This window comes from Ambystoma mexicanum, chromosome 12 (assembly GCF_040938575.1).
Source record: "Ambystoma mexicanum isolate Mex_15411 chromosome 12, UKY_AmexF1_1, whole genome shotgun sequence".
Lineage (NCBI taxonomy): Eukaryota > Metazoa > Chordata > Amphibia > Caudata > Ambystomatidae > Ambystoma > Ambystoma mexicanum.
In genome coordinates this window covers 837,757,215-837,784,279 of record NC_090936.1, presented here as the reverse complement: position 1 = coordinate 837,784,279, position 27,065 = coordinate 837,757,215, and positions in this window count along the sequence as shown.

Below are 27,065 nucleotides of genomic sequence, written 5' to 3'. Positions count from 1 at the left end.
AGCCCTGTAGGGCATACTTATCACTGCACCTCTGGTCCCCATACCAACAATGCTCATGCTCCCAAGTTCCCATTCCTTTGCAGTGCTCTTCGATTGCACACACATACTGACTAACATTTGCCAACACCTGACTGACTACGCCACCATGGCCTGTAATATCCTCATGACACTGGGAAGCTTGCTGGCAAACAAGTGTTAAGAATGTAGTGCCAACTTATCTGGACCAACAGCAGTTACAACCCTATTCATAATCACATGCAATATTACTAACTCTCCCTCACAACAAATCCTCTGTGTAATAATATATACTCCTACTGCAATTATTGTGCCATTAACACACATACTCACTAACTTCCTTCTTTCACAATTGCAGTGAAGAACAGCCTCCTGAAACATTGAAACGTCTCTACTGGAAAAAAGAACACAGAAGAAACCTACTCTTTACATCAAACAAAGTGCAGTACTGTAGTAGTATTCTTCCTGTTACTCAGACTGTGCAGTGTTGCTGTATTGTAGCCTAACAAAATCTGTGCAATCCAACAGCATTTGCTTCACTCTTACTCATTGCACCTCAGCAGGTCCACTGTTTGTATTCTCATGTGAACATCAGTCTAGCAACACCAACTAGTATTGTGAAAACATTGTAATGTCCTTACTTACTTGTGCACAGTACACTGTCAAACACACTGAAGAAAACCTTTCATACATCAACACACACAGATACCAGTACAACCTTACCAAAAAGAAGTAATAGGGCCTCATTACACGGATGGCGGTAAGCCTTACTACGAGGTCCCTTTGCGGGTTGGGGGATTTAACACCTGCTTATTGTAGGCGTTAAAAACCAACCCGCAAAGGGACCCAGGGAGCTAATTACGGTACCGCAATTTGCGGTACCGTAATTAGCGCCTTCCCCATTCCCATTGAGCCCTATGAGCCAAAAATGGAAATTGGAAGGGCAATGGTGGAAGGGGGAATTACCGCCCCACCAACCTTGGAATGGGGCGGTAATTCCCCTTTCCGCCAAGGCGGTGCTGGTATTTTACCGGCATGAACCATGACGCTAATAGCGCCATGGTTCTCCGCCATCCGTGTAATGAGGCCCATTGTCATTTGCGCAATTACATACACCTCCATATATTCGTACTCTCATGCACAGTGCAGGCAAATACAGGGCACAACTTTGAAACCCACACTTTCCTTTTTTCTCCAACAGACAAAAGAGAACGCCTAACAAAAGAAATGCTGAAGATAATGCAAAAATAGATGAGATAAAAGAAAAATGCATGTAAAATAGTAATCTGCATCAAGCACAGTATGCACGAAATATTCAAACAAAAGAGCTAATACAGTCACTGAGCAAAACTGAATCGGCTAGCAGGAAGACAAGTGTGGCCCCTCTTCCAAAATGTAAAACTACAAAGAAATGTGTAAAGAAGAATACAACTAGCAGTAGCGCTATCACTGTGTCTACCAATGTTAAAGTAGCCACAGCTAAGCATTCCAAAAAATGACTTTTACAAAGAATTTTCCACCATGGAGTCCTTCAGAACCTCATAAAAACAGTAGAGAAATCACACTCAACCCTTAAAACTTACCACAGAAAACTGATCCTGGAAGCTCCCATAGACAGTGTAATGCTCCTCAAAAGGAAATTGTTTATATTAATTGTAAACAGATTGAAACCATTAACAAAATGAATTAGTAAACTACCAAAAGTTATTTACAACATGCGCAATAGCAACATAGATACATTTGCACATTTCTGTGCAGGTGAGTGGATTCACACAACCAGCACAGAACCATATTTCAATGAAGAGGCATCCAAAGAAGAGCAGATAAACCCAATTGCCATACATAGCAGTGGCCGGGGGTATGAAATGTTGGACCACACACTTATGGCAGAAGAAATGCTCATTGAAAGAATATCCCCAACAAACTTACAATCAACTCTCAATCCACCAAAGCAATCCGTACTGTCTATAAATGGCCTGCACCTCAATGTGTAATGTATGAAAACAATCCATCAAATCTTTACAGCAATTCCTCAATCACTATGTGAAAGTGAAAGAGAAAATGAAAATAATAATGTTGCAAACCATGGACTCCTGTCAAGTGCGCAAATACACAGGACTGTGAGGACATGAATTAGCCTGCATTTCTGGGCCTGCTTGCAGAAGCATCTTCCACCACATCAAAATGTTTGCGACACACCATTCCACTATAAGGAATCTCGTTCAGAGCCTGTACTATGCAAAAAGTCTTGCTTTAGAACTGGAGCATTTAAATCACATTCTCCTACATGGCACAGCCAAAGAACTCCGGGAAGAAATAGCCCACATCCAAAGCAAATATTTTGGAAGTGAAGAGCACTTACAAAATCCAGTAAAAGAGTAGTGACAACATCACAGATACCAACCTTCTAATAAACACATACAAAAAAGAAATAACAAAGTTGTTGCATAACTTTTTATATAAAAAGCACCAAAAATGTAGATATAGCGTACAAAATGGAAGACAACAAGGAATCCCAATGGTTACAATTAGCTCTCTACCTTATAGCAGAAAACAAATATGAACTTACTAACCCCTCATTACTTTGCACATACTGCACTGCAAAGCTTTATAATAACCAAATGCCTTCACAGGCTACCACTAATAAATTGTAAATATTTCCATTTCCAAAACCACTCCAACAGCAAAATTTGTACGATAGCATCATAATCCAAACAGTACACCCATTTCAAGTTATAATATGCCTTCAACCTAAAGCACCCACGTTGCCTCCTTCTGAATTACTAAAAGGCATTCATGACAAAGTAGTTTATTTGCCATTGGATTTTAAAGAAAATGTAGACACTCTAGGAGTGCAACAGCCAACAGATCAATCTTTCTTGAAACTAGTGAATGGTGTACCTACAAAAGACAAACACATTTGTCAGCAACTAGTAAACTTTACAAAATTAGAGAAGCCCTACACTATCTTAAAGAGAACATTGAATACTACAAATAAATAAACATTGAATAAAACCTGAGAGAAAACAAAATAATTCAGGACTCCTCATCAACTGGCCAATTTGAACTTGTAGATCCTATTACAGCAACCAATATTTTAGACCAATGTACAATTCGCCCATTGCACTCCAAAGACAGCATAGTCGATGTACTAGAAATATATCAAATGCGGCAAGCCAAAGGATTTCCAAATTAACAAGGGGCATCCTGGGAGTCCCTCTGCCAGACACTAGTCCTGGTTATGAGAGACTAACCCAGAGACTTTAGCTCGCTATCTTTCACAGAGAAGAAATATCCTAAACATATCAGTCTTTGTCCTGCCCTTGTGCAGACCAGCGCCGAAACGCTAGGCAATTATCCTCTGAACCAGAGTACCAACAGCAACCCCAAACATGTGTTTTGGTCCGGTTGGACCTCATCAGTATGGTGAAGCTGTGCCTCTCTAAGAATAGTGAGCAAGGGGTCCACGTCTGGATTCCCCTAGTAATTTAGGGTGAGACCCAAAGTTACTTAAATATGCAAATTAACAAGGGCATATTGGAAAAAAGTGTAGCAGCACAAGCCTTTCCTCTACTCTTTCCTACTAGAAAAGGGGGAAGGTATGATGAAAGATGCAAACAAATAACAGCATCAGAATACCGCTCTTTATGGATGTATTTTGAAGACCCCAGATTCAGACAAAACGTTGAATACATATTCCACCTCCTGTTTGAAAGTGAACTAACAACTCTCTATTACACAGTTGCACACACATTGAAAACAGGTTCCAATTTTTTAAACATGTCTGCTACACAACTACTTCAAAAGGATCAAGATAAAGATGAGGTTTTGCAGTCAAGCATCACAAACCTCTTGGCAAACATACATGGTACAAAAGAATACTGGTTCTGATGTCATTCAGATGGATGGTGTATGCTACGCAACCTTGGCCCACTCACATGGTTTGTCACTTTAAGTTGTGCATAGTATGCATGGGAAGACTTGCACGATTTCATAGCAAACAAAGCAGGGATAGACATGAAAACATCATGAAAACTCTGCTCTCTTGACCCTGTAAATGTGTTAAGGAACTTCCATCACCGCTTTATTGCCATGCTGCACTTCATCTGTAATAAAAACAATTCATCCCTTCGGAGAAGTGCAAAATTATTTTGGAGAAAAGAATATCAATCCAGAGGACGACCGCACATCCCCATGCTTTTGTGTATAAAAGATGCTCCTAAATTGGGTCAAGACAGTGATGCCACTGTTTTTGCCATTCATTCACAAATACGCCAATTGTGAAATCCCTTCAGAAAGCACACACAGTGAGCTACATGCACATATTTTACGGTTTCAAAGACATAAATATGGCAAGTATTGTCAACGCAGATAAAAACAAAGGCAAATAATACACCAAATGAGGCTTTGATTTCCCTAGACCAGTTTCAGCAAAAGAACAAGTAAACAGCTTCATGTCTTCTGTTAGACACAGTGTGAAAGGCAAATCGCCTGAGTATACATACTGTAGAGTATACATACTGTATTAAAAGAAGCGAAGCATCAAAGTTCATCAATGATTACAATGCAATCATTGCCCTCTTGTGGAATGCAAACATAGAAGTGCAGTACATTGCATATAATTCCACTGCTGTTGGACGATATGTCACAGCCTACTCAACCGAAGCTGAAAAAACAGAGCTAAAAGACTTCTGGGATTACATACCATCTGACAAAACACTGTCACAAACAGTATATAGCTCTGGCATAAAAATGCTCTCCTATAGAGAATGTGGTTGCTACAAAGCTGCACACCATTTAACCAGCACAGGCTTATATGGGAAATCTGAAAACATAGTCTGGCTAAGCCGTGGCCCAGTTGCATCCCAAAAAGACTGCTCAAATTGTACCAAGACATACAAATAATAGCCAAAAACAATCCCAACACCCAGGACATTTTTAAAAACAATTTATTTGACACATACTACCCAAACAGGAGTACTGCTTTGTAAACCATGTGTCTATACCATATAGCCCAGAATTTCTCATACAAGAACTTTCAGAAGTTAAAAGGAAAGGACGCGCAACAGCCCGATTCCTTCTTTTCAAAGACATGTGCACAGAACAGTTTTCTCTGTCTCTTGCTTTTGCAGTCACTATTCATAAATCGCAAGGTCTAACCCCTAGATCAGGCATTGATTGACATTGGCAGCACAGTCTTTAAAGAAGGCATGAGTTACGTAGCACTGTCACACCTATGTACACTTGAAGGCCTATTTATAGTCAATCTTGATGCAAAGTCAAGACTGGCATTCCTTTCCTCATAGAGTACAACAGACTATGTGCACTCTACACACCCCATTTCACATATATACACTGTTCCTCAAAAAGGGAAAACATATTAAAAGAAAATGAGTGCAAACACAACTTATAAGAGATCTCCCAACAGTACCACTAACGAAATTGAAATCAGCTGCTATTCCATCAATTAGCACAAACACAGAAGGATGTAGTGAAAAGGCAAATGCACATCCAACTGCACAAAAAAGAGAAGTAAGTCTTTAAAAAAAGTAAGTGGAGTTCCAGCAAATGACTCAGACACCGAACGGTCTGGTCTATTCAAATTGTCCAACACAACTGGTGTAAATGGCTACGCAAATGTAGCAATCAATGTTCCATTCCAATTGCCACCAATTGTTGAAAATATATATATATTTTTTTTTAATTATTGTGATACAGCTGAAATCAATCAACTTTTCAAAATTACATATACATAAACTTAAAAATAGAAGATCAGTTTCAATTACAATTTCAAATTGGAACTTAACGAGACACGAAGGAGCAAATATAAAAGAAAACAAAGCAAAGCAAACAAAGCAAAGCAAATAAAAAGCAATTAAAAACAACTAAAGGCGGAAACTCAGCCAAACGGATAGAAAACAGATATATACAGTCCATGAGATACTTTAATTCTACACACATTTTATCCTTAGGTAACATCACATTTTTGCAAATTGGCTAAATTCTACTTAACTATAAATTGATTTCAGTAGGTAAAATATTTTCCAGAAATTGTACCAAGGCTTTTATCACCGAAAATCTGTGACTATTGAATAAAATGCTCCAAGTCTCAATTTCATTCCTTTCTATATGGAAGTTTAACAAATTTAAAAAGTATTTATTTCTAATATCCTTCAATTTAGGACATAATACTACCACGTGTTGCAACGTTTCTCTTACAGAATGTAATTCACAAAATCGACAAAAGTTTGTCAGGGGGAACAATTTTGCGCCTCGCTAACAAGTCTCTCGTGGCCCATAGGTTCAACCTTAGACGCAAATATTGGTTCCTAATTTTTGCTGAGGGACATTTCAAGAGATAGGTAGCCACTTGCCCCATTCGCTTGTTACCAAAGATTCTAGTATCAAAATCTCTGTAATATGAACAACGCTCATAATTCTGAATCCAAGCCCATTGGTAGAATTTTGTTTTGGCACTTATTGGGCTATCAATTAGGAACTGTGAGGAAATATTGGCCTCCACAAGAGTATTTAGAACAAAACTCTGCCATTTTACAGGGAAAGTTAAGGTGGAGGAAATCAGGCAACGGGCAACTGTACTCAGTATATTGTTATTTGTCACACGCAGCAAGCATTTGCGAAAAAAGGAGCACATTCTCCATTTAACCCTACACGATAATGAGTTTAAACCCAATTCGAAACGCAGTATGGGCATGGGCACACAGTTTGGTAAATGTAGCACCTTTTTCCAAAAAGCGGCTTCCAGTTTATCCCAGAATTGATCATTAGAATACAGTTTTGATTCAATGCCATATAGAAGACTAGTGATCACTTTTTGTTCGTAGAACATAAATAGATGTTTTAAGGTGAATTTGCCATATCTATAAACAAGTATTTTGGCCTGTGACAACAAAGACAGGAGTTTAGACTGCAGCATGGTCAAATATTGAGTATCTCCAATAGTATTTTGGATAAATAGGCCCAAATATTTATATTCTGAGACTATTTGCATTGATTTAAGTTGGAGATTCCAAACTAGATTTTGATTCTTAGGTCTTCCTTTTGGTCTACATACCATGATTTGCATTTTTTCCAGATTTACAATTAATTGGTTCTTCAAGGCATACTCTGATAAGGCTGATAACAAATTCTGTAGGCCCTTTGGCGTCTGAGATACCAAAACAAGGTCATCAGCATAGAGTAACCACGGTATGCATTGGCCACCCAATTCAGGCGCATCCAATGAGATGCGATGAAAAGCAAAGCCCATATCAAAAATAAACAGATTAAAAAGAAATGAGGCCAAAATACACCCTTGTTTGAGTCCTAAAAATGTGGCAAAGGAGGCAGATAAAAGACCTTCCATAGAAAGTCTGACACACAAAGATGTTTCTGAATGTAATTGAATAATTAAAGATAACAAAGAAGACGGAAAACCAAGGGAATACAACTTATGGAATAACAAATTCTGATTAATAGAATCAAAAGCAGAACGTAAATCAATAAAAGCAAAATATAAAGATTGTTTTCGTGCTGCATATTGTGACTTGAGCATATTCAATGATATCATATTGGGTAATGTAGCAAGACCAGGGACAAAGCCTGATTGTAAAGGATCCATTTTCGAGCATTCCTTCGACCACTTTTTCAACTCTCTAAGAATTAAGCAAGAGTAAATCTTCCCAGGCACATCAAGAAGAGAGATGGGCCGATAACTAGCAGGATTGGCCCGATCACCCTTCTTGTAAATAGGGATGACAATTGACTGCTTCCAAGACATAGGTATTGTCTGGGAAACATTGATGGACTCAAACAGGAGGCACAGTATGTCCGCCCAGATGTCTGGGAATTGTTTCAGGTGTATATTAGCTAAACCATCCGGACTAGGGGCTCTAGAGTTGCTTGCCTGTTTTATGAAATACAATATGTCATCTCTATCAAAGCTCAAATGGAAGGGAGGTAAAGCCTCTGACTTAAATGAACCTAGAGTAGACGGGGGGTCAGAAAATAGTGTGGAATAATGCTGGATCCACATTGCCTCCGTCACGTCATTTGCTTGAACGGCCACCTGATGCCCCGCTGTAACATGGTTTATAATATTCCAAGATTGACCTGAATTCTTCGCGGCTAACGCCTTTAACATAAAATTACCATCAGTTTGGTAGAGATTTGCCCTCATGCCCCTCACCCAGTTTCTATACTTAGTTCTAATTTGGGACAAGACGGCAGAACGCAAATCTTGTGGTAGTTTGAGGGCGGCCCTCCTATCTGCCCGCAATGTGGCCTTTTTGGCTCTAATTTCATGATCAGGTATATGTAAGTGAGGTGTTTGTTTCTGTTTTTGCAGAGTTGAGCTTGATTGAAACAATTGCATTACATCGTGATAAACCACATCTCCCGGGAAAAAAAAACCCTTTTCGATTATTTAATTTTGTGTGATAGCAGTCCCTAAAAGCTGTAAGTGATGTTTCAGACCATAGCAATCTGTTCCTCACAGAGTTGACTTTAATGGAACCCATAGTGTGGATAGATTCTATATTGGGAATGACCAACTTTCATATTTAAGACATTATGGTCGCTGAGTTCTGTGTCAATTATTTTAAATGCTGTGATATTGTTTAACATAAATGCATTTACATACATAAAATCAATGGTTCCTTGACTCCGACCATGATGCCAGGTAGCTCTGGGTGGTATATCCTGAGGAAACGCTCCATTTAACATAAACAGGTTCCGAGAATGAACCAAACTCATCCACTTCTGAATACGATTTTTTTCAGATTTACATGGAGGACTCAAACAATGCAAATTTAAATCACTAGCTAATAGGATGAGATCAGTAAGACCCTCAAGCATGACAATATCCAAGGCCTTAGTAACAGAATCGAGAAAACAATCATCAGAGATTCCCAAAGGATTCCAATAAACATTTATCGCAGCACATGAGAAACTTTCACCCGTAATTTGTGTCGTTTGTAAAAAGGCGCTAGGGGAGAACCATGATTCAATTTTTAGCAACGATGATTGTTTCACAGCAGTCAACAAACCAGATGTAGGTCGCCCCCAGCAACCTTTCTCAGCTGGTAACAAAAGCACCTCATAATTATTCGCAGATGGAACGCTCATGAACCAAGATTCTTGCAACATAATGACATAATGTTCCAGAAGCTGTGCATTCTTATTATTTAGAAAATTACTATGTCCTCTTGAATTCCAACTAATGAAGGACCAAGTGCAATTTGCAAATTTGTCAAGCTAACATTGGCTACTTTTAGGATCACACAGGCATGTGCGAGCGGTCGATACTTGTGTTTTGTTTGTTAGTTGGATAGGAAGAGAATCCTGTGGACGATTTAATAATGAGTTTGATGTCTCTGACATAATATGAAGGGTAAAACCCAATTTAGAAAGTTGTGGTTTAACAGCCCAAATTGAGTTTACCACAATTCTCGAGTTTATCCACAGATTTACAGATGAGCGATTTGATTTATTAACAAATTCCACAAGCTCGATATCAATAGATCCAATGTCATCTAATTCGGGAATTTCACCAAATATTGCAAGAATGGAAGCACGGTTGAGATTGTACTGTTTGACTGGGACAGGCATGCAACTAAAAGTTAATGCATGAATCGCTGGACGTTTAAAGCCTCCAGTCAGATGTTTTTATTTTATTGACAGAGATAGAGCTTTAGTCATTTGCTGGGGTACAGTAGCTGTATTGGACTTGGCAAAGGCAGAGTTCTCAAAGAACTTGTTCAAGGAAGACTGAATCAGACTTTCTATGTCTCTGATAGGAATAGTCTCAGCCGCAGAGCCAGTAGCCTTGATCTGAGCAGACACCTGAGAAATAATTTGAGAAGGAAAAGCCTTAGCAACGTTTGGAAGCGCTGTTTGCAAAGGCTGAGCAGGCAATGTCTGCAGAACAGCTTGAAAAGGCACAGCCTTTTCCATTGGTTGTGAAAGTATTTGCACATGCTGCGGCGGCAGAACCAAAGATTTTTTTGTAGGCAGAGAATTGGACGGGGCAAAGATCAAATTTGTGGCAGCAGATTTGGATACCATGTAATCATCGATGGCTTTCCTTAGCTCTTTTAGTCGTATTTCTTTATCTGCTGGACCCATCAACAAATCTGCATTATGTGCAAAATCATCAGTTGTCTGATTAATGCGTGTATTTTTAGACATATCAGTCGCCACTTGTATAAGATCATTTAAAGGGCTGTGGTCCGCTGACACTGGCAAAACCCTCTCTTTCCGTTTCAGTGACTGCGTAGAGTATTTTTTTGCAATTACTTTTGCCGCAGCAACAGTGGTGGCGGCCAGTATAGACAGATTTTTGACAAAAGCTTTAGTTTTACTACCGCGTTGAACCACAGATTTGATGTTTTTGGATTTTTTAACAGGGATGGCCTTTTTAAAACCCCATTTAGCGATGTCAAATGGGTTCGATTTGCCATCAAATAGTGGATAGGTTGGTCTTATTGGTTTTATTTGCTGATCTGGAGAAGAGATGTGTACAACACTCATGAGATCTATAATGGGATTAGGAAAATATGGAATAGACTGATATTCTTGTGGGGGGGCTACAGACTGAAAGGAGGTCTGAGAAGCTATAGACCTGCTAATCTTTGGTGGACTTTGAGGTTGTTTCAAACTTTCTAATTTATTGGCAAGCATAAGATGCTCTGCCAATACTTGGTTGAGTTGGTTAGAATGTAAATCAGCCTTTGTGGCTAAGACCTCAAACAATTTAGCTAAGGCCAGTATGGCGGTATTCATTCAGGTCAGAGCTATTCCAGTTTGAACACTATGCGATTCCGCCAGGCCCGGATCAGGCAAACCATGAGAATTTTTTTTTGCGCAGAGTAGGGGCAATGAATGACAAATTAGCTACGGAATTCACAGAACTGATGTTGGTGAATAAAATCGGAGATTTAGACAAATTTTCAGAGAGTATGTGAATAGAAAAGGCAGTATCATTTGAATCGAGATCTATGATCGGGATATCACCGGAGTTTGAAATTTTTGAATTTGAGGGGTTGCTAATGGAAATAGCATGCTTGTCTGGTATTACAATGGGGGGTATCACGGCACCAGTTAAGAAATTTTTTAACAAAATACTATCAGTAAGTGATACATTTTCGTTCGCAAACGTGACAGTTGCCGCGGCCTCAGAGCCGGATTTTAGCATATCTTCATCTTTATCCTCCTCCGTGAAATTCCTGGCAGAATGACCATGATCTGAGTCCTTTTGTGAAGCAGTGGGTTTTTGGTCGACCTGACCACATACTGTTAGTTTGTTGTTTCCATTGTCAGTTCCCAGGAAGTTTACCATGCTTTGATCACTGCAAAAGGGACGAATGTCCATTCCTAGGAGAATTTCAGCTCTTGTTTTTGCTTTTGTTTGTAAGTTACCTACACGAGGTGTGGAACTTAAACGTGATTTTATGTTTACAGCAGGTGAATTCTCATCATTAGAAAAGTGAGATGCTTTGATAGGAGGCATCCCTGTTTTTAGGGATGAAATAACTTGTTTCATTTTCACAAAACACCAGCCGGGCCGGAATGCAAAAACAAAAAAGCACGCCACATGCCACGACGAACGCAGCGAAGCGGCAAAGCAGGACTTCAACGGGGCTTCCTCAGGCGCGCGAAATTGAAATCAGCTGCTATTCCATCAATTAGAACAAACACAGAAGGATGTAGTGAAAAGGCAAATGGACATCCAACTGCACAAAAAAGAGAAGTAAGTCTTTAAAAAAAGTAAGTGGAGTTCCAGCAAATGACTCAGACACCGAACAGTCTGGTCTATTCAAATTGTCCAACACAACTGGTGTAGATGGCTACGCAAATGTAGCAATCAATGTTCCATTCCAATTGCCACCAATTGTTGAAAATATTTACTTGAACAGCGTAGACCAGTTTTGTTTGCAAATGCTACTCCTTCATAGAAATGCAAGAAACAATCCTGACTACACTTACAAAGTCTCAGGAATAAAGAAGGAATTGGACTACTGTGTGGGAATGGTGAGATTCACCATAAACACACAAGCAGATCCACAATCATTTCTAATGCACTTACTACAAGCGCTTACTCAAGTGTTCGAAAGCAAAAACATACCTATGAATGAAATCTTCCAGATTTCATACATGTGGAAACATACATGCACTCTCTCCAGCCATGTGGTGCAGGAGCACGTACCTAATGAGCGAGTTGTGTACATATCTATACCTAACTGAGAATCCATTCCATTTCAGCAGCTGGTGCAAAATACAAATCATGGCGTATTATGTACTACTTGCAATTCAGACAATCGTTCCACCTTACACATAAACTCAAATAGCCAATACAAAATAGTAATGCTTTTATGCTACAACGCAGATGGTACCGAAAACAACTGCAAGCTTACTAGCTTCACACACAGGCAAGTATAGCTTGGCAAGAAAACCTTCACAACTGTAGGCATACTCTATCACACGGAAGCCACAACCAGTGCAGGTCACTATACTGCATACATTAAAAAGAAATGTGGGTGGTTTGAATGCTATGATACTTCCATTACTCTGAAGCAGAGATTACCAGCACATCTTGCAAATGCCTACTTAATATTCCTGAAACCAAAATATACTCACTAACTTAGAAAGTAGCATAGCCTACTCCCAATAGCCACAAACAGGTGTGTAACTGCAAAAGAAAAATTACCTTCTGCCGTGTGAAGCTAACAATTTAGCATACACTAACTGGCCCATACGTACATCACTTGTGCTACTATACAGTTTTTACCCCAATGACCCAATGATTATAGGCACAGAAACAACAACTGTGGAAAACACTCACTAACATTGTTTCACCCATAGTACTTAAAAAGAAAAGAACTGAGTATGAGGGTTTACAAATTGTTCTCACTAACCTGTAAAACTACCAACTGTTAGAATAAGCCAATGGCTGTCTAATTGTGCCCATACTACTGCAATGAGTATGGCAACTGGCATTTAACTACACCCATAATACTGCAATGGCCCTTGGCAATAGTAGAAAATGGAAATCTGCCAACAACAATGAATGTGCTTGAAAACATACTGTTAAACTGTATTTGCATATTACCGCCTTATTATGAAGATTGACCTAAGCCCTTTCGCGTTACACAGAGAACCGCATCTGAAATGTTCTACGTTCGATTTCAACTCTTGTTTCTGTGTTCTAAAATGGTGGACTGTGTTTTCAACTTGCAGTCGAGCCAAACGACATTTGAGTTCTGTTAATGTTTAGGCTGACCAAGAGCAGACTGTTTGACCAACGTAAAGAAACCTTGTGATTGAAATGAACTGCCATCCAAGTGTTGTCTGCGCTCAAAAGCCTCATCCTTGTATAAACAAAGAGACAATGGAAAATAAACTCTGATCGTGTGTTCTGGCTGAACTGCATTGTAGCGATTCTTGGAATAAGGCTTACCCTGGATCAGAGAACCAACAGCATCATTGTAACTTTATGGACATGCAAACTTGTTTAATCCCTTGTATAATATTGTAATGTTTATCATATGAACTGGGCACAAACTCCAGCCAGTGACTTATTAGCTTGGAGAGAGGCTGGACAATGTTCAAAAAATGGTATAAATATGTCTGTGTTTAGATGTCCAGCACTCTCACCCCTCACTGTGTCTGCTGATACACACTGCGAGGTGTTGGGAGCCAGATAGCTATCTGTTTTGCTTTGATACTGTACAGTAATAAAAGATACTTGTATCTTTTCAACCCGTGTTTGGCGTATTTCATTTGTGGTACTAAGCCTCAATATTTCTTCGGTCTTTCAGATGGCGCCCGAATAGGGACCCTCAAGATTGATGTCACCTCGCTGAAGAGAAGACACAGCTATCAGACTGGGATCGGAGAGTGAGAAAAAGGGTGCCCCTTTGTATGAGATGTGACACCTCGCCAGTACTGCACAATCTGATCCCTGAACGGTGAGCACACGGTTCGAGAGAGCATCTTGATGAGGGTCCCCATATCGGGTTGGGCTGTTTTGCTGAAATCACCAACCATGAGGGTCCTTTATAATCAGATTGGACCTCCTTAGTCCTTTGTAATCAGGTGAGTCATGACCCGATTCCTAAGTATCCTGATATTTGGTTGCAGATTTGTTCTCATGAGTACAAACAATGCCAGGTAACGCCAATGAGCTGATATGCCTGGGAAATTGTCTACCTGTTTCAGGGGTTTATTCCGAGACAGACAATATTTGATATTTGGCCGACCGGTGCCACAGGAGGGGTCCCCAGCATGTACTATGTACTGTAAGTACGGCATTGGTAGTATAGTATTCAATGATATTTGGCACAGACAAACTAGACATGCTTCCGAATTTCAGTGGCCATTTCAAGGTAATTTTAAGATTGCTCGTATAAAGTATTTGGATTCTATATTGTTAAAGAAAAAGGCTAGGCCTGCAGCATTTGGAAAAAGGAATCTTGCAGCAACTTAAGAGTAAAGAGAAACATGCACGTCGTCACATGTCTAACGCATAGAAAGCATTATTGTATGATCAACAGAAACAGTCGGAGTCTGCTAGAAATATGGATAGGACTTTCATGCCTCAGACAAACTAATTGATAAGCTTTTAAATGAGCGTAGATCTGTAGCTACTGCACCTCCTCCCTATGTGCCTCTTCCAGCTGTTTTACCTCCTCCCGCTGTTATTCTTGTTCTTCCTGTTGTAGCTCCTCCTCCAGTTGTTGCTCCTGTTCCTGTTGTTGCTCTCCTTCTGCATCTCTGCCCTTATTGCCAGTTGTTGTTCCTTTAACTCCGTCTTTACAGCCAGAGGTAGCATCTCCATTACCGGTTAAGCGAAATGTGTCTGAACTTTCTTTTCCAAGTGGTTCTGCTCCACTTCAAACAATTGAAGGGGCGAGTGCCGAATCAAAGATAGTGACTCATAGTACAGTCTCTAAAGATAGAAAGAGAGAATTGTACGCATGGGATAAGAAATGTATAGAGGAAGGTGAAAAATCAGCTGTTTTAGCTACAATCTTTGATCTAGAAAGTATTCCCAAATAGAATGTCTGGATTGAGGGGATGGGAATGCACTTGGCCGAAATGTGGAATGATTTCACGGACATGGATGTCGCACAAGGGTTGAGGGATTTTAATGTCTTAGCTGACTCAAGGGACACTGCAGAGCAAGTACATGAGCATGTTGAGAGGGTTTTTGATTTTAAGGGGGAGTTAAATCGCTTACAGAATGATGAATCAGATGGTGATAGATCGGACGCTCTGTATGTGCAGAAACGGTTTCTTCCTTCTTGTAAATCAACAAGTTAAGAGACGCAATCTTGCACAAGGGATGCACTTAGATGGATTTCAGATATTTCGCTATCTCCCATGGAATTATGTTATACATTTAGTCAGTATACTCCAGAAATGCAAAAGAAAGTGTTACAGGTAAGGGTAGAGTACCTGCAGGATGAGTGTATGAAGAAAAATATTTGTTGTCCCGCAGATTTGATGATTATTTATAAGAGAGCATTTTCACCTGACACAGCCTTGACTACTTTGTCGCTCGATTTAGCCCTATTGCTTAACAAGCGTTCGAAGTTGCCTACTTTTCAATTGCCAATGAGAGAGGTTCCTCTGACATTTGTTCCTAAAGTGGAAATTCCAGCTGATTTCGTAGCGAGACCATTGGTGGCACACCAATCCTGAATGGCAGTTAGGCAATCAGAGATGAGAGATGGAGAGGAGGTGGCCGAGGGCAGCCTGAAAATGAGTTGAGTGTCATCAGCGTAGCACTGGAAATTTGAGCAGAAAATGGCAATGCATTGGGGGAGAATTGCCAGATATGGTTTCCTCTGTACTTCTCCTTGGGGGAGGCCCTTTCAGTATAACACATCACTGAGGAACATTATATATGCCCCCCCATTTTAAATACCTGGGTGACATGCTCGCCTTCTTTAGTGCTAATATGCTTTGCTTGGGCATAATCCAGTCCTAACGACTGACAAGCACCTAGCCATCATTTTGTGTGAACCCTCAGTTCCACTTGGACCACCATATTATAGAAGCATGAAGACAGATTATGAAGGAGGAGATCAAAACATTGTTAAATCAGTGAAAAAGTATGTATCCCCAAAATCTGTACTCCTTCCCAATACCGTTGGTAAGAAAACCTGATGTCAGTTGGTAATTATGTACACACTTCCAAAATGTCAATTAGCTGTCCCGGTTGAATGGTTAGAGTTGATTAATAAATTGTATACATTTTTGCATTATGAAGTCTTCCCTAAACTTTAAATGTAGTTATTAAAAGGTACGCTTATCCCCAGAAGATAAGGAAAAACAACGGTTTGCAACTCGGCAGGGTTTCCCCAGTTTACATTCATGACTCTTGGAGTACATAAGGCCTTGGGTACTTAACAGAGATTAATAGTTGCAGTACTAAGACCATACACATCTTTTGCTGGAGCCTGCATAGTTGACATACTCATACACAGTTGTAACTAGGTAGATGACATGAGACACCTATATTTGGTAGCCAAAGCTTTATTGAAAGTGAGACTTATTGCTAATCCTGCAAAGTATTGACTCATCAAGTACAGGGTAAAGTATCTGGGATTGTGAATTGGGTGGGTTGACAAAACCCAGTTGGTTGGTGGCGCTGGCAGGAAGGTTGGTACCTCCGTAATGTCTCTAGTTATTTTACACTCAAGTCCAGAGTTTTGTTTGTGCAGAAATATTTTTTTATTTCAAGTGTAGCATGACACCTGGGGCACAGTGTGCCAGGTTGGTGAACCATAAACGAAAAAACAGCCGATGCGCGTTTCAACCAAAGTCTTTCTCAAGGCTGTGTGAAGTGAGGGTTGGTGAGTGGTGGGAGAGTGAGTGATTCAGTGACATATGGTATGTGTTCAAAATCATGGTAAGGAAAGTCATACATCAAACCAGGCATGGTACAACACAGTAATGGCATGTTCATTATGGGAAAAGGCATTCAATATTGGTACATGTTGAGCCACAGTCAGACATCGATAGGGTGGCGTGATTAGTGCATTTGAGATACATGGTGAGTGGTGGGGAGTGGTGATTAATACAAATTTGTTACAGTAATTTAAGGCAAAAATGACATCATCATTGATTCAGTTGGTAGGTATTGAGAACAGACAGGGAGAAAGTCCAAAATAGACAATGTGTACCAAGGAGAGAAAACAAAGGAAAAAATTGAATGAAGAAAGAGAGTTAGAGGGTGGCTTGATAAGCTGCAGGTTACTGAGGAAGGTCCTAATGCAAGGCTACTGCGGTTATGCTTACCATTGGAGTTTGGGTGGAGGTTCCCACTGGAACGAGAAAAACAGTGCCCTGAGTAGGGTGCTGGTTCGATGCGGGTTAGCAAATCTGAAAGGAGATAGTGTCAACGGGTAGCTGCAGTAGGTTAAGTGAGCAAATGGGCAGTCTGAGCGGCATGATAAAAGGTGCGAGAGGTGGCCCGCTGGGGCCGGAAGGTGCTGGGGTGCATGGAGCCATGCCAAATATGGGTCATGAGTACGGGGGGGTGTCGGTGGGCCCAGAATGGGGCCGCTGCCGGAATCCCAGTGGAGATAATCTGTGCAACAAGGAGAAGCGACCCCTGGCTGGGGGACAGACCCTGGTAGGGTGGCACGGATACGTGGTAGAAGTGTTACCATGTACCAGGTAGATCAGGTAAGTGGAGGGCCCGGGTTCAAGTGTCGGGCAAATTAAAAGGTCCAAGCGCCAGTGGCAGAGCATGGAGAGTTAGCATGCTAGCGGCAAAACTTGGTATGGGTACGTGGTCGGTAAGGTAAAACAGAACTATGAGCATTCTTAGAGTTTGTTGGATATTACTTGTTGTTCTACTTTTGTTGGACCTCATTGTTGACATTTAAAGGAAGATGCTCTGTGTAATTATTTCTTGTGTAGTTCACCTCAGAGTCTTGCCATTTATTCAATGTCATTTATTCTTCAAATTGATGCTTCCATAAGTACCTTAGGCATTGCATTGATCCTACAAGGGTAAGGGCTGGAACTGTTAACTGTATATAAGCTGTAGGTTTTTCCCAAGGGAAAGAAATTACAATATTGTAGAAATTGGATATGGGCTATCGATGTAATGAATTAACAGGCTTTGGGCTGACTGGCGGACTAGACAAACCATTGGAATTAGATGCAAGCTTCAGCTACAGGATGTAGAGCCCAGATGAGGACAAGTGCAGACGCTACCCAGCCCATAAGAAAGCTAGGGGTGTGACCTGGTGGCAGTAAAATTAGGGAGACGTCAAGATCAAAATAGGGTTAGCCAGTCTAAGTTGGGGGATCTTATCAGAAAGAATTAGGTCCAAGACCTGGGAATTTAGGACCCATTGAAGGGCAAAGGACTCTGTCCTCAAAGACCAGGAAAGAGGCATTTGCAGCCCAGAGGTCTAGAACCAGCTTTAGGTGACCGTTTTCATTCCCTTAAATTGACAAGATTCCAAAAACACCAGACAAGAAGCAAGATTTATGTCTCTTGATAAGGCAAAAGAACTCAGGAATTGATTGATAATCTGAGCCTCCCTTTAGAAATGGTCATATTAAAAACAGCTTCCTGGTGGTTCATCCCAGAGTCACACTGCCCATTGTAGGACAACAAGATACATCTGAGAAATAGGATTTGCATTTTGTGAGCAATGCACCACAGATGGTTCAGGTTTTGTCATTTGCCAACTCAGTGGTAAGTGTCTGAGGCCAGATAAAAGATGCTTGGATTTTCACGACCTGAAACAAGCATGAACCTCACATTTCTGAGGTGGAATGTGGGAATCGTCTAAAAATAGCTCAGCATAATGTCTACAGTTAGGATAGCAAAAACATGACTACAGAAATAACACGACAAAGACCCAAACCTACAATAAGAGATGTCAGAAGACACGTAAAACAGCATTAACTGTGAGAGGAGTTTTAAAGTCCAGGATGCTGAACACCAGGGAACGGTGGATGGCCAGAGGAACTACAGTTAGCAATTTCACCATTTTAGTTTCTTTTGATATTTCCTTGTCCTTCAAACAAGTCCAACCAAAGTCCTGGTTTAAAATAAACTTTGAATATCATTTACTAAGTCGCAACAATAGTAGTGAGAGGTAATTTGGGCAGTCAATAAGTTGACCATGTATACCTCCCCTTGTAGGGAGCCAGTGTTCCCAGGCCACAACAATGCCACATCTATGGCTGTTTGAAATGCTTTGATTTGTATGCACCAAATACGAGTTTAAATACCTTAATAAAACACACACATTTACTTAAAACTGACTTCTGGACAAGTCACCTTCCACAGCAGGAAGGAAGTGGTGATTTGTTCAGAAAATACAACCAAGTACATAGTCAAGATTTACTGAAAACAGTTGACAGGTGAAGCTCAAACACACCAATAGGGGTAAGCAAGCTAGCTGTGACATAACAGAAACAACAGGAGTTTTGGAGGTCAGGAGTCTAGTGACTTTTCAGAGCTGTATCCAGAAAAGTTTGAGGTAGTATGTTAGGTAGAATTCTCTGTTTAGGCTGAATTTCCTAACCTAGTGAGTCACCCAGCAGCTTTGCTGGATTTCTGGAGTTTGTTTTTTTCTCCTGCCAAGAGTGAGACTCTTTTCCTCACACTCTTGGACATGATTTGAGGGGTTCCTTTGACTGTTAATGTGTTTTATGGGCTATGGGGTCTTTTACTCCATAGGGTCTCATGTGTTTTTACTATGTGTGTTACACAGCACCCTCAGTGCAGTGACACAGGGGTGTCAGAGTGACACCCCACCATAGACTCCATACCCTGGGACTGACTACTGTCTCCCAGGGCATGTAAAGTCACCATTGGCTTTACTAGTCCAAAGTTATGAACAGAAACCAGTATAAACGATCATATTGTCGACGTACTGGTCGGGGCAATTCGATTGCCTCAGGGTCTGTTATTCGAGGGGGCACGTCTCCGTCCCCCCTGATCGAGTTTTGGCTGGTGGCAGTGGATACAATTTTTTATATTTGACCGCGAATATATCTCTATGGGATTTTCCCATTGTTCGAGGCTACCAACTTGAATTATTTAATTCCTATAACCTCGAACATACCGCCGGTTTATTTATTTAATATTAATTCCCCGGTTGGTAATTTTTGCCAGAACTTGATTCTAAAATGGCGTTTGTGTTCTCTTCTGTGACTCCAACCCAAGTCGAGCCCTTTGTTCCACTTTCTGGCGGGCTTCTCCACAGAAGCCTCCAAAAGTGGTGCCACTCTGTCAGGGTACCACAGGGGGGTGTGAGAGGGGGTTTAGGCACCCTGGACTGAGTTGCCTTGGCAACTCAAGTCGCACTCTTATGTGATTGGCCCAAGTGGTGTGCTGGCCGGCTCACCACTTAGCATGTTTGATTGACAGCTAGGCTGAATGAATGGGGGTTTCTTGCATAAAAGCAGGGCTTTTGGGACTGGAACTTCAGAAGTCGCCACAGGAACTGAAAATCCAAAGAGGGAGAAGCTGAACTGATCTGCAACAATGACACCACCGGTGGAGCCCTGCTGAACCATCTCACCACTTCCTGACGACAGATGAGATCTTCTTGCCGGAGAATCTCTTCACCTTGAGCTGGTGGGGACAACCAGTTCGCTTTCCTTTTCGCCTACCAGGATGTCTAGTGGTCGAATTGCCCGTGCCAAGCACCCCGGCACCGGATAGCCACTTACCACTGAACCGCGAATAAAAGGACCGCTCCTTTGAATCGAGAAACTCCACGGCTGGTTTCTTCCCTGGCAGTACAACGACCTTCGGTTTCCTCCCTGACGAGCTCTTCTCTTCTGTCGGACGAAGCACCGACTCGCAACCGCTGCCAGGAACAACTGCCCCCGCTGGAGTGTTTTCCCCATTCAAGGTACTTTGTCCGCCTGGCCTCCCTTTCTATAGATTGCTACAAGGTGACAGTAAATCCTTAACCTTCTAGACTGGGCTGGTCTCTTGACCATCTAACTGGTCCCTTTCTTTTGGTCCAACTTCTTTCCGAACCTTTTCAAGACTTTTGTGCACTTTTCAACCGTGTGACCTTGGACACATTTCATTCTGATCCTCTTAAAGTGGATCCGGCTTTCTGAACTCTAACTTCACGGTTTTATTCTGCCTTCCTCTCTTGCTGTGTCTTTTGAAAGTGTTGGGATCTGTTTCAATTTATGCTCTGCCTTTCTCTCCCTTTTAACCGAATTATTAGAGTGCCATCTGTGTTAAGCGCTCACCGCTGTCTGAAAATAAGTGGTGCTTTACTTAAGACTTGTCTAATATTCTTTGAAGGGAGTGTATATACTTTAGTAACTGTGTTTTGAAATTGCTTGATATTAGTGCCGGTATGTTTTTATAGATGTGTTTTTAAATAAATAATTGTATATCTTTTACACCAAAGCTCTGGTCAGTGTTTGCTTGTTCTACTGTATTTACCTGCCCTATTGTGTATGCTCTGTGTACTGCCTAACTCTTCTTGAGAGAAGTCTGACTGCTCAGCCACAGCTACCAGGTAAATCTGGGTGGTGCAGACTGCTACCAATTGGGTTTACTGCTAACTCCTGTGGTCTTAAACCTTTTGTAGTGGTCCCTAAGGGAACTGCACAGGTTTCTGCCTAACACTGATGTACAGCGGTGGGATTTGTATTGAGTATACACTTTAGTGTGCTTTTAGATACTTTAGGACAACTAACCACAAAGCTTAGCACTAAAAAGCTGATTTTCGAAACCTGTCTACTATGGAAAGTTATACCCTAGAATCATTGTCTGCCAAAACTGCTGATTGCTTGAAAGTATTGTGTACACATCAGAACCTCTCTGGGAAGGGCAAGAAAATCAAACTTATAGAAAGATTGTTAGAAATCAAAGTCTGGGTGGTACAGAGGAATCTACCCCCCCAGCAAATGTAGATAACAGTGATGGTATTGATCTGAATCAAAGTATTGATAATCTTGATAATGAGTCAGAAGAGGAAAGTGAGCCTAATGCAGTTAGCCACCCTGAACCTCTGTCTGCCTTACCAACTGTACTTACTGGACCTATACCAGGTCCCACATGTAATCCTGACAGAAGGATCAATGCCCCAGCTGAGCAGAAGCAAGCTGAGTTGAAACTCATAGAAGTAGAGCTTAATCATGAACTTGAAATGAAAAAGTTGTCTGTGGAAACTGCTTCTCTCTCTTCTGGTTCCTCTAGGAGTTCCAGTCCCAAAAGACCCCGGATGCCTAAGGAATTAGAGGGTATGAACCTAAATTGGATGTGTTGGATTGGTTGAAAATGTGTGAATATAATCATGGGCTCCAGGACATCACTGGGAATGAGCTACTTCCTTGTTTGTTCTCTAGGCTCCCCCCTGTTGCAACTGATGTGGTAATGGAGTTGGGGGTGGTGGATAAGAAGGATTATGAATGTGTGAAGCTAGCTTTAATAGCTAGATTTGGGAAGACCCCTTCCCAGTACCTTAAGAGGTTTGGGACCCTCAAAAAGAATGATGGTACCCCTGGGCTACCTGGGTGAGTGAGTGTTTGAGGGATGGATGGATTAAGGGTTACAAGGTGAACACTTATGAGGAAATGAGAAATCTTGTAATGTTGGAGTCAATTTATGATGCCTGCTCTCCTGAGCTCAGACAGCACTTGGCTGATTCCAAGGAATTAGATCCTAGAAGACTAGCAAAGGCTGCTGACTTGTGGGTTGCCAACAGGGCTACTCACAAGGATTCAGGGGTCACTCAGAAAAAGGATGAGGGAAAGTAGCCACCAAAAGGGAACCAAGAGATTTCTAATACCTCCCAACCCAAAGAGGGCCCCAAACAACAACATAACCAGGGTAAACCCCAGGGTAACCACAACAGGCTAGTCTACCTTCTGGTCACAAACCAGAAGGAGGTCAGGCCAAGCCACATGCTATCTCTGTGGGGCCACTGACCACATCAAAGGAGATCCCAGATGTAAGGGTAAACCTGCAGGGATCAGCACAGTCTCCTCAGCCTTCACTCCTGAGGAGGAAGTTCAAATGGCTAGTGCTCACTTTGAAGTCTTTGCTGAAGAACCTTTGGGTCTTCAAGCAAGTGTAACAGCAGAGTCCATGGGTCTGGTTAGTGATCGGAATAGGAGTGTGTACAACTCCATACCAGAAAACTCTAAAGTTTATTATATGGACAGTGTTCTTGTCAATGGTCAGGATACCCCTGCCAGGCGAGACTCTGGGGCCAGCAGAACAGTAGTGGATGAAAGCTTTTTCAGTCCTGAGGATGTTGCTAAGGCACCCAAAGGTCCCACTAAGATGTCTGGAGGCCCTGTCCAAATGGTTCCAATTCTACCAGCCCTCATTCAGTGTAATGACATGACAGTGTTGATTCCTGTCAGTGTTCAGACTGAGGTGCCTGGGAGAGTCCTGTTGGGGAATGATCTAAGAACTCTAGGAGTAGTATCCAGTACCCCCAGGCCTCCCAGTATGGAGGCTCAGAACCAAACCAAATTGGCTAGAGAGGCCACCTTAAGGAACCACTCTAAGCCTGTGGGAACCTCTACTGAGAACCCCACTACAAGCCCTGGTGTTGGTAAGTTGATCTCTGACCCAGGCAAATTTCAGGTTGAAATGTTAGGGAAATGGGAGCCCCAACCAAGCTCCATCATTGTTCCCCCAGTTTTAGAGTCTGTGACTCCCCATGCTTCTGAGGAAGAGGTGGATAGATCTACTGGAACCCTAACTAGGCATAAGAGAACTGGTAATTCTCAGGGCTGGTGGAAACCAGAAAAGAAAAGTCTAAGCCCAAAAACCTTCAGACTGTTGCACCTTCCACAGAAGACTCCAACCCAATTCCTAGTCTTAAGGGGGAAACTCCTAAAGTAGGTAAAGGTAGATCTAAGAGGAAGGAGAAGCATGCACCTTGCTTATCTCTATCCCCTCCAACCAAGAGGCCTAAAACCCAACCTTCTCCCAACAGAGAGGTGGTGAGGACCTCTGGAGGCCCCTCTAGATCTAAGGGAATCCTTTATAAAGACCCCTTGAAAAAGCCTATCACAGGTTCAGAAGTTGTACCAACTTCTGAGGGACTGGTCAACCAGATCCCCTATAGTTTCAAAAAGACTGATGTTCCTCAAAGGGTTTGGGGGTCATATAGCTTACACAGGAAAACCTTTGATTTGACCATAGAACATAGATCAAGGTGTCACCATCAAAATGCTGATGGACTCTCTAGGATGTATGTCATCGACTAGAGGTATGAGGTTCATCCAGGAGTGGATTAAATCCTCCTGTCCCTTAGTCTGGGGTGCGGGGGCGAGTGTTAGGGAGAATTCTCTGTTTAGGCTGAATTTCCTAACCTAGTGAGTCCCCCAGCAGCTTTGCTAGATTTCTGGAGTTTGTTTATTTCTCCTGCCAAGAGTGAGACTCTTTTCCTCACACTGTTGGACATGATTTGAGGGGTTCCTTTGACTGTTAATGGCCCTCATTACGACCCTGGCGGAGGACCATGGTGCAATTTGCACCATGGTCCATGGCGCTAAGCTGCCAACTCCGCCATGGTGGTTGGCGGACTTACCGCCCCATTCCGACCTTGGCGGGGCGGTAAGTCCCCAATCCCCATTTACCCTTCCCCATTCCCATTTTTGCCCCATAGGGTATAATGGGAGTGGGGAAGGCGTTAATTACGCCACCGTAAATTACGGTGGCGTAATTAACAACAAGTCCCGTAGCGCCATGGATTTTTCCGCCTGCAAAAAGCAGGCGTAAAAGGTACGCCATGCTTTACGCTGGCGTAAACCCCTTTCCGCCAGGGTCCTAATGAGGGCCAATGTGTTTTATGGGCTATGGGGTCTTTTACCCATAGGGTCTCATGTGTTTTTGCTATGTGTGTTACACAGCACCCTCAATGCAGTGACACAGGGGTGTCAGAGTGACACCCCACCATAGACTCCATACCCTGGGACTGACTACTGTCTCCCAGGGCATGTAAAGTCACCATTGGCTTTACTAGTCCCAAATTATGAACAGAAACCAGTACAAACCATCATATTGTGAACCTACTGGTTGGGGCAATTTGATTGCCCCGGGGTCTGTTATTCGAGGGGGCACGTCTCCGTCCCCCCTGATCGAGTTTTGGCTGGTGACAGTGGATACTACTACTCTGACTGCTCAGCCACAGCTACCAGGTAAATCTGGGTGGTGCAGACTGCTACCAATTGGGTTTACTGCTAACTCCTGTGGTCTTAAACGTTTTGCAGTGGTCCCTAAGGGAACTGCACAGGTTTATGCCTAACATAGTCCAGAGGTAAAAAACAAGGGCCCTTTTCATAGAGGGAACTATACCTTTATCCCCCACAGGGTCCTATAACATAACCCACTGCACCACCTGGACCTGGCAGGGTCCCACATGTCATTGGGCCTTCTGATTCATTTTTGTATTGTTTCATAATGCATTACAAACTTTTCACAAATTTAAAATAAAATAAAATCAAAACAAAATAAAATAATACAATTACATATCAAATACAAACAGGGGGTCAGTGAAGATTTCAAGACACTCTTTTGTCACATATTAATCAGACCTTTCACGCAGCGTGGAAAGTTCAAACTCAAAAGTCAGCCATACCTTGACCAGTGTTAAAGATCTGATGAAACTACAACCGGAGACGCTATTTAGCCAAAAGAATTTACCAGGTAGGCCAAGCAAGCTGTCGAAAAGTGCATGTAGTGTTTAACATAAATCTTAATCATACAACTACGCAATGCAAGTACGTGTGAGAGAGATTCAGTGACACTCTCTCTCTTACAGAGACGACAGCCACGTTCCTCATTGGGGAGATTCAGCTATGCCCCTTTATCCTCCATTACTGGAAGGTTGTTTAGGCGCATCTGCATAAATATCCACCTAGTAATAGAACTAGGAAACTGATACATATACTTTTGGGCCTTTAAATATGAAAACAAATAGTTTAGAGTAAATCCATAGTGAGGATAATCTCCCTGTATGATTATGGGAGTAAGTACAATCCCAATATTTGTCACGATGCCTGCCCCCGGAAAGCCAGACCAGGCCCAGCAACCCCGGAAGCAGGCATCATGCCACTTGAAACATGCCCAAAAACCCCAGTTAGGGGCACTTTGGCTACAGTCCTGGTGCCTATGGCGCCAGGCTCATAAGAATAAAGTCAGTCCTGGCGCCATGGGCGCCCGGCTCATTACAGAAATCTTACCTGTTGCAGACCATGCTGCATACCTACCTGATGCAGACCATGCTGCACAAAGTTACAAGCCAAATGAGGCTTAAAGGGACTACTTTACCTCAGGGACTCCTTTCCTCTCGGGTGGGGCTGTGGAAGAATACTTACCTGGGACTTCTTCCAAGGCTATTTAAGCCACACCCAGACAGCCACACGTGCTTCGCGTTATTCTGCTTGCTGCAGCGTAACGCTCACCGTGTCTTCAGCAGCTCCAGTCTTCAGCCACGCCCGCTTCAGCTCTGGAACACCTGGAACAAGAAAAGGAGAAGGAGAAGAGGTCAGAACAAAACCCTTACCTGAATCCTTGATCCAGCACATCGTCAATCTGGAAGAGAGAAGCCTTCTCAGGTGCTATGCCACGCACCTCGCGGAGCCGAGCTGAACTCACCAACCGGGGCTGCATTCCTTTACTCCATCGCGAATCCAGCACCAGCAGCCTTCCAGTTCTTCATGAACGATGTCTTCCGAGAGCTCATCGATGTCTGTGTAGTCTTTTACATCGACAATATCTTAGTATACTCCCTATCAGAATCCGATCATGTAAAGCACGTCCGAGCAGTCCTAGAAAAGTTATGCCAGTATACGTTATACGCTAAACTGGAAAAGTGCATCTTTCACACTACGGAAGTAGAGTTTCTTGGATTTATTCTGACCCCGAAAGGAATCCGGATGGATACACGGAAGGTGGACGCAATTCTTAATTGGCCTTCGCCAAGCTCAGTCAAAGGAGTTCAAAGCATGCTCGGCTTTGCCAATTTCTACCGCAGGTTTATCCCGGACTTCTCACACATTGTACATCCCATTACAAC